Raw genomic sequence first — 12,462 nt, forward strand, 5'->3', positions numbered from 1 at the left:
GCCCATTGATAGCATGTTATTTTTTCTTTTTTTATAGAAATCGTAGTCTTCTATACAACAATGAAGGATCAGGCTTTATAATGCATACTGTTATTAATCAAGGGAACTATAATTTATGATTACCCTTAATGAGTGTCTCAAATTAGAATATCTGGAGAGCATGTTTTTAATTTTTTTCAGACTGGGCATTGTGTGGCCCAGGCTGGGCATTGTGTAGCCAGGCTGGCCTCAACATCATTATATACAGAAAACATGTTTTAATGGAAAAACAAAACAAAATAAAACAAACTGGAATGTGGTCTGAGAACCCCACATGATGAGGGAGAAGAGGTACATGAAATCACATGAAAGATTTGAATAATTTTTAATTATTCATGTAATTCATGTAATTACATGTAATTCATGTAATTTTTCACATAAATGTGAATTCTAAATAGTATCTAGAGCTTTCCCATTCTCCCATAGTTTAGCTATTCTGGAACCTTCCAAAGCTATGCAGTGGTATTTTAGCAACAGTAAAATAAATGAGAATCATTTCCTTTCTATTTCACCTCCAGTGACAATAACTTCTCAAGAAATTACACAATGTTCAATTCCTTTTAAAAGGTTAGCCTTGGTCCTGAACCTTTAATTAGAAGCAAAATCCTTACTAATGACCAAATTTCCCTTAGTAGGAAAGAGGTTGCTTCTCACAACTGTAACATTTCCCAAAGGAAGCATCGGTGACAAAGCTGTCCGGTTCCAGGAAAGTTCACCTCAGGCTAAATTGTCGAGGACATCAGATGCTTTGTGAAATCATTTGCTAAATATTGTTCATGCATGGTAGCTTCTTTTTCTTTTTTTAAACAAAATATCCAATAGTATAAAAATAGTATAGATTACATCTGAATAAGATTCGGAATAGACATTCTGTCTATAAATAAGCTGAGATCCCAGTGGTCAACTAAATGAAAGACATATTAAGGGGTGATAAATGTAGCTTAGTGATTAAGACATTTGTCTAGTGTGTACAAAGGTCTGGAATCAATTCACACAAACACACACACACACACACACACACACACACAATGTATTGATTGAGCAATGCTTCTCCTTTTCATTTCTAACTCATCATATTTATAGTAGGCCTTCTCATGAGACCCTTCCTTTTCTGGTTTACTGTCCTGAGGAAGTGAAAGGTTTTCCAGCAGTGGTGGAGTCTACACAAGACAAATATCTTTCTGGTGGAAGTTAGAAATAGGAAGAATGTCTTGAAGGTATGAAGAAAAAAAGTACAAATGTGACCTCAAGATTTTGCGAATTGCATGGAACAATGGGGACATAATGTAGTATATGGCAAATACTATCAGGGTGTTCTTGCTGTGAGAACGTTTGTGCGTAGAATTTAACCTGTTGATTACAGCTTCAGCTTGTGCTCCAAGAGTTCAAGACTGCCCAATACACTTTGAACTTGTCTAGCTAGTCCCAACTATTGTATAAACTAATTTCCTGAAATAATATGTAATCCCTACTTGTTCTGCTTTTTTGTGGTTTGAATTCTGACAGGCTTTGAAAAGCATAGCTGCCTATGGGTTTGTAAGTCTCTTTATATTTTCATAGTCTCATTTTTAATCATTGATCATTTCCTACTCCTACACAAAATGCTCAAACCATGAAAAACCTATCACTGGAGTGCAAATGAACACCACAGTGTGTCTAGACATACTGTTTCCTTATATAGAGAACTTTCTTCTTCCCATATCTTTTCTACAAAAGTGCTATGCAGGGCGGGGGTGGCACACGCCTTTAATCCCAGCACTCGGGAGGCAGAGGCAGGCGGATCTCTGTCTCAGCAATGGGCTATTTCATGTTACAGCTTATCATCATGAAGCAAAGTCAGGGCAGAAACTCGGAGGAGAAAGCTGGAGGCAGAGCCTATGGAGGATTGCTACTTATTGGCTTGCTCTTCATGGCTAACTCAGCATGCTTTCTTACATAACTCAAAACCATCTGCCCAAGGGTGGCACAACCTACAGGGGGCTGGGAGGATTGTGGAAGTTTTTCAAACTGTGAGCTGGAAGAGTCGTCAGTGCTCAGAGAGTAATGGTCTGTTCTGCGGGAACTTTGAAGATAAGAACGAGAGCAATGCAGATGATGGAGGCTCGGCTTGTGAAGTTTCAGAGGCAAGCAAAGACTCTATCAGGACTGTTTGTGTGATATTTTGAATTAACAATCTGTGGTTTCTGGTCATCTGAGGGTGAAGAATAAACTGTAATTAACAAGAGACCAATACCACAGGCGTGCTTTTTTATGCTGGAACAATCAATGTTAGTTAGCTGGGTGTGAGAATTCTGCTGTGATTGAGATCAGCATCATTAAATTGAAATTTTCTAGGAATATTTTGTCAGTGTCAACACACAGAGCTGTCATTCAGAGGGGTCCAGGAATTCATTTCAAGCTGGCAGCTAATGGTAATCTGTACAAGGCATTGGTTTTGGCAGCATGAGAGTTGCAGGACTGAAGGGCTCATGAAAAGCAATTAAGGTTTTGCACTGTGAAAGGCCAAGATTGATGAAGGGCTCTGTCAGTTGCAGTGGAGACTCCAGAATATTGGAGATGCCACAGAGAGCACCAGGTGTGGAGTGGAGCCATCCTGAGCCAACGTGGCAAGCTGTGTGTGCTGTAGTGATGACTGTCTTAGCCCTGTTGGGCCCAGATCATCAGTGAGTGAGCCCCAGATATTGTACACTGAGTTATTTGCACTGTTACATTTTGGTTTTGCTTTCATTTGCTTGTGACTGTGTTCTGGTTCTTCCCTCTTTTATTTTATTTTATTTTTTTTCTATTTTATACTTTTTTTATTTTATTTTACAATACTATACAGTTCTACATAACAACCACAGATTCCCTTGTTCTCCCCCTCCCACCCCCTCCCTTCCCCCAGCCCACTCCCCCATTCCCACCACCTCCAGATCAAGGCCACCCCCGAGGACTGAGATCGACCTGATAGACTCAGTCCAGGCAGGTCCAGTCCCCTCCTCCCAGACTGAGCCAAGCGTCCCTCCATAAGTCCCAGGTTTCAAACAGCTATCTCATGCAGCGAGCCCAGGACCTGGTACCACTGCCTAGATTCCTCCCAAACAGATCAAGCCAATCAACTGTCTCACCTATTCAGAGGGCCTGATCCAGTTGGAGACCCCTCAGCCTTTGGTTCATAGTTCATGTGTTTCCATTCATTTGGCTATTTGTCCCTGTGCTTTATCCAACCTTGGTTTCAACAATTCTCACTCATATAAACCCTCCTCTTTCTCGCTAATTAGATTCCCAGTGCTCCACCCGGGGGCCTAGCTGTGGATGTCTGCATCCAGATTCCTCAGTCCTTGGATGGGGTTTCTGACCCAACTATTAGGGTGTTTGGCCATCCCATCACCAGAGTAGGTCAGTCCCAGCTGTCTCTCGACCATTGCCAGCAGTCTTTTGTGGGGGAATCTTTGTGGATTTCTGTAGGCCTCTTTAGCTCTTTGTTTCTTCCTTTTCTCATGTGGTCTTCATTTACCTTGGTCTCCTATTCCTTGTTCTCCCTCTCTGTTCTTGATCCAGGTGGGATCTCCCGCTCTCTTTCCCTCGACCCTCGCCGTTCATTGCTCCCACTCATGTCCAGGCTGTTCATGTAGATCTCATCCATTTCTCTTTTAATAAGAAGTATGAAACTTTTTTTTTTATTTAACAAGAGTCATCATTTGAGAGGCTTTGGGCTTTCAGAGATGTTGGATTGTTTTAAAGAGGCTGAAATTAAAAAATAATATATTTGTTTGTTTATTTTGATATGCATGAGTGTTTGCTTGCATGTACATACATATACACAAGAATCCTTTGGAACTGGAGTTACAGGTTATTGTGAACTACCATGTGGATGCTGGGAATTGAACTCCAGTAATCTGAAATAACAGCAAGTGCTCTTAAACATTGAGATAGCTCTCCAGGCCCTAGAGAGTGAACTTTTAAAATATTTAAAAAAATTTAAAGACTGTGAGTTCTTTTTTTTTTACACAGCTGTTTAGGTTTATTTAGAAGTTAACAGGAACAAAAGTCTTCCACTTAAACAAGCTAATGATTACGGATGTTATATTTTAAACTATAATTTCTAATGGCATGTCATAGCCAATGTTTTAATTGTATCATATTACTTAGGTTCAAGTTCTTTCTTCAAAGACTCATCAGAATAACATGGACTGAAGAGACTTTCGAACATTTGCCATCTCTTGCTGCTGAGTCTCCATCATAACTTTTTTTTGCAACATAGCCATTTCTTTTTTAAGTTCACTTTGTGTGCCAGTAAATAGATTATCATTATTTTTTTCCACATCCTCCAAACTCTAAAACACAAAAAGACCACTTTGGTTAGAAACTGTAACTTTTAATCACAGGTTCAAAATTGTAAAAGTTTCAAAAGTTAAAAACCTTTTAATTATTCAAATAATGCTCATTATTTACCCCAGCAGTCTAATTAACTCCTATAGACCAAGTTTCCCGCTATAAACAAGTAAAATATATCACACATAAATCAACTGCAATTATATGAAGTACAATAGTAGCATCTTTGCCTCAAACAATAGTTTAATGAAATATTAAGGCCAAGGTGATAAAAAGAAAAATGGGGGAGGGAGCTACACAAGATGGGAAAACTGAGAATTTGAGGCTAGTCTGGGAAACATAGGATCCTGTCTTAAAAGAAGAAAACAAAGTCCAGGAATAGAAACAGTAGAAACAGTGATAAGACCATTTTGAAAATTTCTGTTAAGTTTCTTAAAACATTTAGGTATAATCTACTTATTGTGACTAAGACTCAATGTGACTGGAACTCACAAAAGAGAATAAAATATCTGTAGTATGAAGTCATTTCTCAAGTTATAAAAAATTATTATTTTAAGAATTGTTTATTACATTTCCATTCATTCAGTGTATATGTGTGTGTGTCAAACATATATGAGCCACTATATGTAGAGGACAACTTGTGGGTACTGGGTTCTCTCCTTCTGCCATGTGCGTCCTGGAGATTGAATTCTGCCTTAGTATTTTGTTTTTCTAGACAAGATATCTCATCATATAGGCAAGGCTCACCTCAAACTCTCTAATCCTGCCTGGGGCTCTCCTCTACTGGAATTAGAGGAATGTGCAATAACACCTAGCTAAAAAGTTTAATTTTTTTAAATATTCATTCAACAAATAGTTGTCTAATATGTAAAGTGTACTACATTCTGTGTAGAAACTTAAAAAAAGTAATAAATGCTTGTTTCAATCAGAAAAGTTATGTAAACAAGAATAATGTTACTTTATAAGTTATAAAAACAAGAATGGAAACGCAACTCCTATAGCTTTACAGTGGAATGCACAAATATTCCTACTTAGTGACAGAAGGTACATTATTTCATTAATTAAAAGGGAACTTGAAATATTCTATAGCAATAGTATAATTGAAGCATGGAAATATGTAAGTCTATGGATTCAGAGGAAGCAATTATGTAGAGAGTTTGGAGTAATAGACATGTATAATTTGTGAAGCTTGAATCATTTCAAGGGAAATCCTAAATACCTAAACATTTAGAACAGGAGACTATAGCACATTTTCAGGAAGGAGGTTTTAGAAAAATATATGGCCGACTCGAAGAAAGGAATGAAGGAAAGAAGTCAGTTGAGAGTTTTAATAGCCTAAGGGTGATAAGAGAGTGAAATAGTACAAACAGCAAATAAACAAGTGGAATAGCAGAAATTAAAGACATAATGAACCACTGCAGAGGTAAGAATTCTAGAACAATATAATAGTAACAATATCAAGTTAAAAAGGCTATGGAGAGCACTCTTTTAATCCCAGCACTTTATGAACCGCTCATGTAGCTGTTTGATTGCTTTCAGTCTCTGGCTCTGAACAATTCTAGACTGCTGGAAAAGCTTCTGTTGTTGTCGAAAAAGATTAGTTAGTTTTTCTCCTTGTTCCTCAAATTTCTGCATATCCAGTTCCCACTGCTGCAACACACTCAAAAATTGCTGAGAAGATTCACTGTCAAGCTTTTGTATTTCCTCTTGTTGTGTTTTCCAAATTTGCTCGATTTTCTGGTTACTGGCTTTGAAAGAAGCTTTAGTGTACATTTCTATTCATTTTCTTTTGGCAAGAAGAGCTTTGTTGATGTCAGCTCCAAATTTTTCCAGCATATTCTGTACTTCACCTCCCACATCTTCAACTATTCATCCAGATCTTTTTTTTCCATGTTTTTCAATTACTGGAGTCTTTTCATCAGCAACATCCTCCTCTGAACCAGTCAGATCTTTATCTTCTTTCTCAAAGTCAAAGGCTTTAGGCTGATCCACCAATGAAGGCTTCCCAGATTTCCCAGAAAGCTTTTTTCCACCAGGCATCATCTTTAGTTTCTTGGGCGGCCCCGCAGCCTCGACACCTCTAAGACTGTGAGATTTTTAAAGTCATGTTATACTTTATATTGTGATACTGACATGAGATATTGGGGATAAACAAGAAAGAAACAGTTATGGTTTAATAGTGATGTAGTTGTGTGTCAGTTTCATAAGTGGTCAGTTGTGCTGGTTACTCTTTTCTTCTTTTTTTGTCACTTGATACAGCTATAGTCATCTGGGAAGAGGGAACCACAGTTAAGAACATGCCTCCATCAGATTGGCCTATAGGCAAGTTTTAGGGGTAATTTCCTGATTAATGATTGATACATGAGGGGCCAGCACACCTTTGGTGGTGCCATCCCCAGTCAGGTGGTCCGGAGTTCTTTAAGAAAGTAGGATTAGCAAGACATGAGGAACAGCCCAGGAAGTAATGCTCCTCCATGGCCTGTGCATCAGATCCTGCCTTCAGGTTCATACCCTGACTTCCTTTGATGATTGACTGTAAATTGTAAGATGAAATAAATTCTTCCCCAAGTTGCTTTTGGTCATGGTATTTTATTGCAGCATTAGAAAGCAAACTTGGGCATGGGGCTAGAATAATAAATTATATATTTTATTTAATATTAATTTAAATTTAAATTACCATTGTGGTTAGGAGTTACTGAATTAGTGAGTTTATATTAAGAACAAAGAGAAAAAACATGGTATGTACTCACTCATAAGTGGATACTAGATGTAAAGCAAAAGATAACCAGACTGCAACTCACAACTCCAGGGAGGCTACCTAGCAAAGAGGAACCTAAGAAACACACAGGGATCGCCCAGCAACAGAGAAATGGATGAGATCTACATGAGCAAACCCTGAGGGTGAAGGGGGGTAATGGAGGGCAAGGGTCAGGGGAATGCGAGCTTAGGGGAGCGGGAGGTCCCAGCTGGATCAGGAACAGAGTGGGAGAACAAGGAAAGAGTGGGAGAACAAGGAAAGAGACACCATGATAAATGAAGACCCCATGGGAATAGGAAGAAGCAGAGTGATAGAGAGGTCCCCAGAAATCCACAAAGATACCTCCACTATAGACTACTGGCAATGGTCGAGAGAGTGCCTGAGCTGACCTACTCTGGTGATAGGATGGCCAAACACCCTGTCATGATAGAACTCTCATCCAGTGACTGATGGAAGCAGATGCAGAGATCCATGGCCACGTTCCAGGTGGAGCTCCAGGAGTCCAATCAGCAAGAGGGAGGAGGGATTATATGGGCAAGAGATATTGAGACCATGATTGGAAAAAGCACAGGGACAAATAGCCAAACTAGTGGAAACACATGAGCTGTGGCCCCCGTGGAACTGGACCAAGCCCTCTGGATAAGTGAGACAGTTGATTAGCTTGAACTGTTTAGGAGGCCTCCAGGCAGTGGAGCCAGGACCTGTCCTTGGTGCATGATCTGGCTTTTTGGAGCCTGGGGCCTATGCTGAGACACTTTGCTCAGCCTTGGTGTAGGGAAGAGGGGACTGGACCTGCCCCAACTGAGTCTACCAGGCTGGCTGACTCCCCAGGGGAGACCTGCCTTGGAGGAGGTGGGAATGGGGGGTGGATTGTGGGGGGGGAGGCTGGGGGGGTGGGAGGAGGGAGGACAGGAGAATCTGTGGCTGATATGTAAAATTAAAATAATTATAAAATAAAATATTTTAAAAAAAGAACAAAGAGAAGTACATTTCCCTGGGGTCTTGTACCATTTAGTCATTTCTCCTCTTTTTCATTCACATATAACATATGTACATACATACCTATACCTACAGCAAGAGGCAAAGCTCTGAATCGTGTGTCCATAATGTTATACATAGCAAATGGATGCATAGCCAAGTGATTTTGCAGCTTTGGAGGGATTGAGGAGATCTAGACTGAGTTAGGACCAAAGAACAGAGTACATACACAGAGAATGGGCCTTTGAGGTTTATTCTGTCCCGTCTCTTCTCTCATTTGTGTCTATTTAATCATGATTTACATATATATTGTGACAAAGTTATTTTGGTAATTCTGACTGATATTTCTGGGCATTTAACATTAAATCCCCCATACTGTGTTCAGTATGATTACATAGCAAACCAATGGAATCACATTTGGAAAAAAATCCATCCTAATCAAGTCGTCAATTACGTAGAAATCAAGCAGATTCCAAGATGGAAAGTTCCCATAGTTGAATGTTACTTGAGAGATTGGAGCAAAATGAACCTGTGAAAGGGTAATTTTATTTTGTTATAACTGATGTCATAATTGTCCAGGAGCAGTCATTAAGTTTCAGTTTAACACTGAATTGTCAGCATGCTTACAGATGCTAGAGAGAAAACAGAGGCCAGAACCTTTAGCTAATCCCTGGACTTTCAACTACACCTGAAGGAAGAGAACCCAAGGAACACTGCCTTATCTTCCTGGGAAACAAAGTGATGGAGAAGGAATTCTCCACTTAAGTAAAGTCATGATATACCATTTCAGTACACAGATGAGAGCCAATTGTGTGTGTGTGTGTGTGTGTGTGTGTGTGTGTGTGCATGTACATGCACTTGTGTGTGTACATGTACCTGTATGTGTGAATGTGAAGGCCTGTGACTAATGATGTGTATCTTCCTTTATTGCTTTTCACTTTATTTTTCAAAAGATTTTTTCTTTTTAAAAATTATTTTTATTTTTTGAGATTATAATTTCATAATTTTATGCCTTCCCATTCCTCCCTCCAAACCTTCCCGTATCTTATTTTTTAATTTAATTAATTAATTAATTAATTAGTGTGTGTGTGTGTGTGTGTGTGTGTGTGTGTGTGTGTGTGAATACGTGTGCAGAGGCCAGAACAGAGCCTCACATCCCTTTGAGCTGGAGTTCCAGGCAGTGGTGAACTCTTTGACACGGGTTTTGGGAACTAAACTTGGGTCCTCTGGAAGAGCAGGAATTACTCTTAGTCTCTGATTAGACCCTCCTCACCTCATGTTTTAGACAAACCCTCTCACTAAACCTATACTTCACTGACTAGCTATGCTGGCTGGCCAATGACCTCCAGAGATTTATTTGCTGGTCTCTGTGCCCCGAAGTGCTAAAGTTACAGGCTTCTACTACCTCTTGTTTCTTTCTTTTCTTTTCTTTTTCCCTCCCTCCCTCCCTCCCTTCCTCCCTTCTTTGTTTCTTTCTTCCTTTCTTTTGAATATGAGTTCTGCGGACTGGAACTCAGCTCCTCATGATTGTGTAGCAATCAGTTTACTCATTGATCAATCTCCCAGCCCCACGCAAGAGCAAGTTTTCAAAGTACAAAGATTAGCCGTGGTTATTGGAAACTTTCCCAACATCTGTAGTGCATCAACTTAGCTGACTAGGCTCATCAATGGCCCCAACTGTCACACTTAAAGTAAAACAAGATCCAGGATCCCACCAAGTCATAAATCTGAAACATCAAAGCCAAAATGCCCTAAAAAATCTGGTCAGAACAGAAATCCAAAGGGTAAGAGACTTCCTTCAGATCACATGTTTTTTTAGGTGCAGAACTGGCAATAGAATTTCATTCTTCTTTATCTGTTTTTATTGCACCTTTCCTAATTCAGGGAGACCTCATAGTATAGTGAAATTTAGACAAAATAACATACAATGAAACACCAAAACAGAGTCATAAAGGTAATAAATATTTTAGGTGTGTCCGAATTGTAGGCTGTGGACTACATAAATCTCAGAACAGCTATCAGTGGGGCATTTGGTTGATGATGTCACATTGCAATGTAAAAAGTCCAGACACTCCTGTTAGATGGGTATTATAGTAGCTTAGAGTATTATTTCAAGTACATTTTTTCTTTGAATTGCTATTTTTAACTTTTCCACTTTTTTGCATTCTTCTTTATGCTCATATTTCTTTAAAGAGTTCTTTAGTCTTTCTTGCTCTACCATTTTATTGCATATACTAACCATGAAATCCAGAAGACCCTATATGATATTTTGTGGACATTTGCACAGCACAAAAGCTATTTTACTACATTTACAAATTAATGAATAAACTCATAGTTAATATCAATTTCCATTTGTTATTTGTATAAAATGATTTACTTTTAAAAGATGTATTTATTTTTAATTATGCATATGTGTATATATGTATCTGTGTCTGTATGTGGTTTTCTGGGTCTGTGAATGCAGGGCCTGTGGAGTTTAGAAAAGGGTGTCTGGAACCACCTGACACAGGCCTTGGAAACCAAACTCAGATTTGTTCTTTGAAAGAACAAGTGCATGCTTGTCCAACTGTCTCTTTAACCCCTAAAATGATTTGATAAAACTACTATAGCACTGAACTTCTACTTCATGATGTTAAGTTGAAGAGTTGCTGTACTGATAAGATTTTAAGTATTCTAATTTAGGGTTTGAGGCATAACCTGAAAGATATGACCTTTGTCACTGACCAATGTGTTAGGAGACTCAGGCTATAGCAGAGGCTGTGTTTTGGGTAATAGAGGAATTCTTTTTTTTCTTTTTTTCTTTTTTTTTTTTAGCTTGTTGGCTCAAAATAATCTAGACTTGGCTGGCTCTGATCTCAATATATATGGTGTTCTTGTTAAGAGTGATGGAACAGTTAGGGAAGATGAACTCCTTTCCTGTGGGAATTTAGTTTGATTTAAGACAATTCTGTTAAGTTTTCTTTGTGATTCATGGTATTGTTTGATTATATGATATACATATATATATATGATATATAATGTTTACTATGTACAACTGTTCATAGAATCATAAAATCTTAGTTGGAATGGAACTTACCAATCTGTACATCAATTCCCTTTTTAATGTCCTAGTAAGGAAGACATCCAGGTGCCTCAATTGTTGAAAAATTGTTTGACTGCATATATGAATACTTATGTCTGGACTCTATTCCATTGGGTTATATGTAAACTGTTATCACAATATTATCAGGATATAATTAATGCATCTTGTAGTATGTTTTGAAATAGGGAATTATAAAATCTGAAACTGTTCTTTTTCAAAATTATTTTGACTACTTAGGATATTTCAAGAATTAATATGAATATTAGCATGAATTTCATGGTCATAATAAAATGTCTTCAGAGATTTTGATAGGGATGGCATTAAATCTGTGGATGCTTTGATAGTACTGATATGCTAACAATATGACATCTGCCAATACATAAACAGGAATTTTTACCATTTATTTGGATATTTAAAATTTTTCTTTAAAAAACATTTAGTAATTTACAATATACAAGCCTTTTGTCTCCCTGGTTAATTTAATCCTTTATATTTTATTCTTTTTGATACTACTATAAATGGAATTCTATTAATTTTGTTCTTGGATAACTCATTATTCTATACATATAAATATACATCTTTAGTTTATTTATTTAATATTCTGTAACTTTGCCAAATTTATTAGTTCTGAGTTTTCTATGTGTATATTCTTTAGGAATTTCTACATATAGAAATAATTTAATCTATAGATGATAATAATTCTTTATCAAGCTGAATGCTTTTAAATTTTTTCTATTTTTATTTCAGGAGAAACATATTTTATTTGTATGCTTTACCTATTATCTCTCTAGTGCACATATTTTATTTTTTATTAAATTAATTTATAATATGTATTTTATTTATTAAATTAAAATATAATTACATTATTTTCCCTTTCTTTTCCTTCCTCCAACCTGTTCCATGTATCTCCTCCTTGCTCCTTCCCAAATTAATGACTGCCTTTTCTTTTATTGTTATTGTTACATGGTATAAATGTATACACATAAGTACAACCTGCTGAATCCAATTCATATTGCTTGCGTGTATATGATTTCAGAGCTTAACACTTGGAATCAATTGGGTCTCTCTCTCTTAACAGTCCTTATTTACCTGTAGCTCTTTTTCTAGGCCCCATGAGACTTTACCCTTCTAAGATATCATGTCCATCAGTGTTATCCTTGTTCAGGTCCTGTTTTAGGCTGCCATGAGTGGAGCTTCCCTGTCACTTCTAGAAGATAGAATGTCACAGCAGACTTCTTGACCCTTGGGCTCTTACAGTCTTTCCCCCACCTCTTCCACCATGTTCCCTGAG

At 37.7% G+C, this 12,462-nt stretch overlaps 1 pseudogene; it reads right to left on the reverse strand.

The window, feature by feature from the left end:
* Window positions 1-4,013: 4,013 nt before the first annotated feature.
* LOC114704896 lies at window positions 4,014-6,426 on the reverse strand (annotated as a pseudogene).
* Window positions 6,427-12,462: the final 6,036 nt, after the last annotated feature.

Source organism: Peromyscus leucopus, chromosome X, assembly GCF_004664715.2.
Source record: "Peromyscus leucopus breed LL Stock chromosome X, UCI_PerLeu_2.1, whole genome shotgun sequence".
Lineage (NCBI taxonomy): Eukaryota > Metazoa > Chordata > Mammalia > Rodentia > Cricetidae > Peromyscus > Peromyscus leucopus.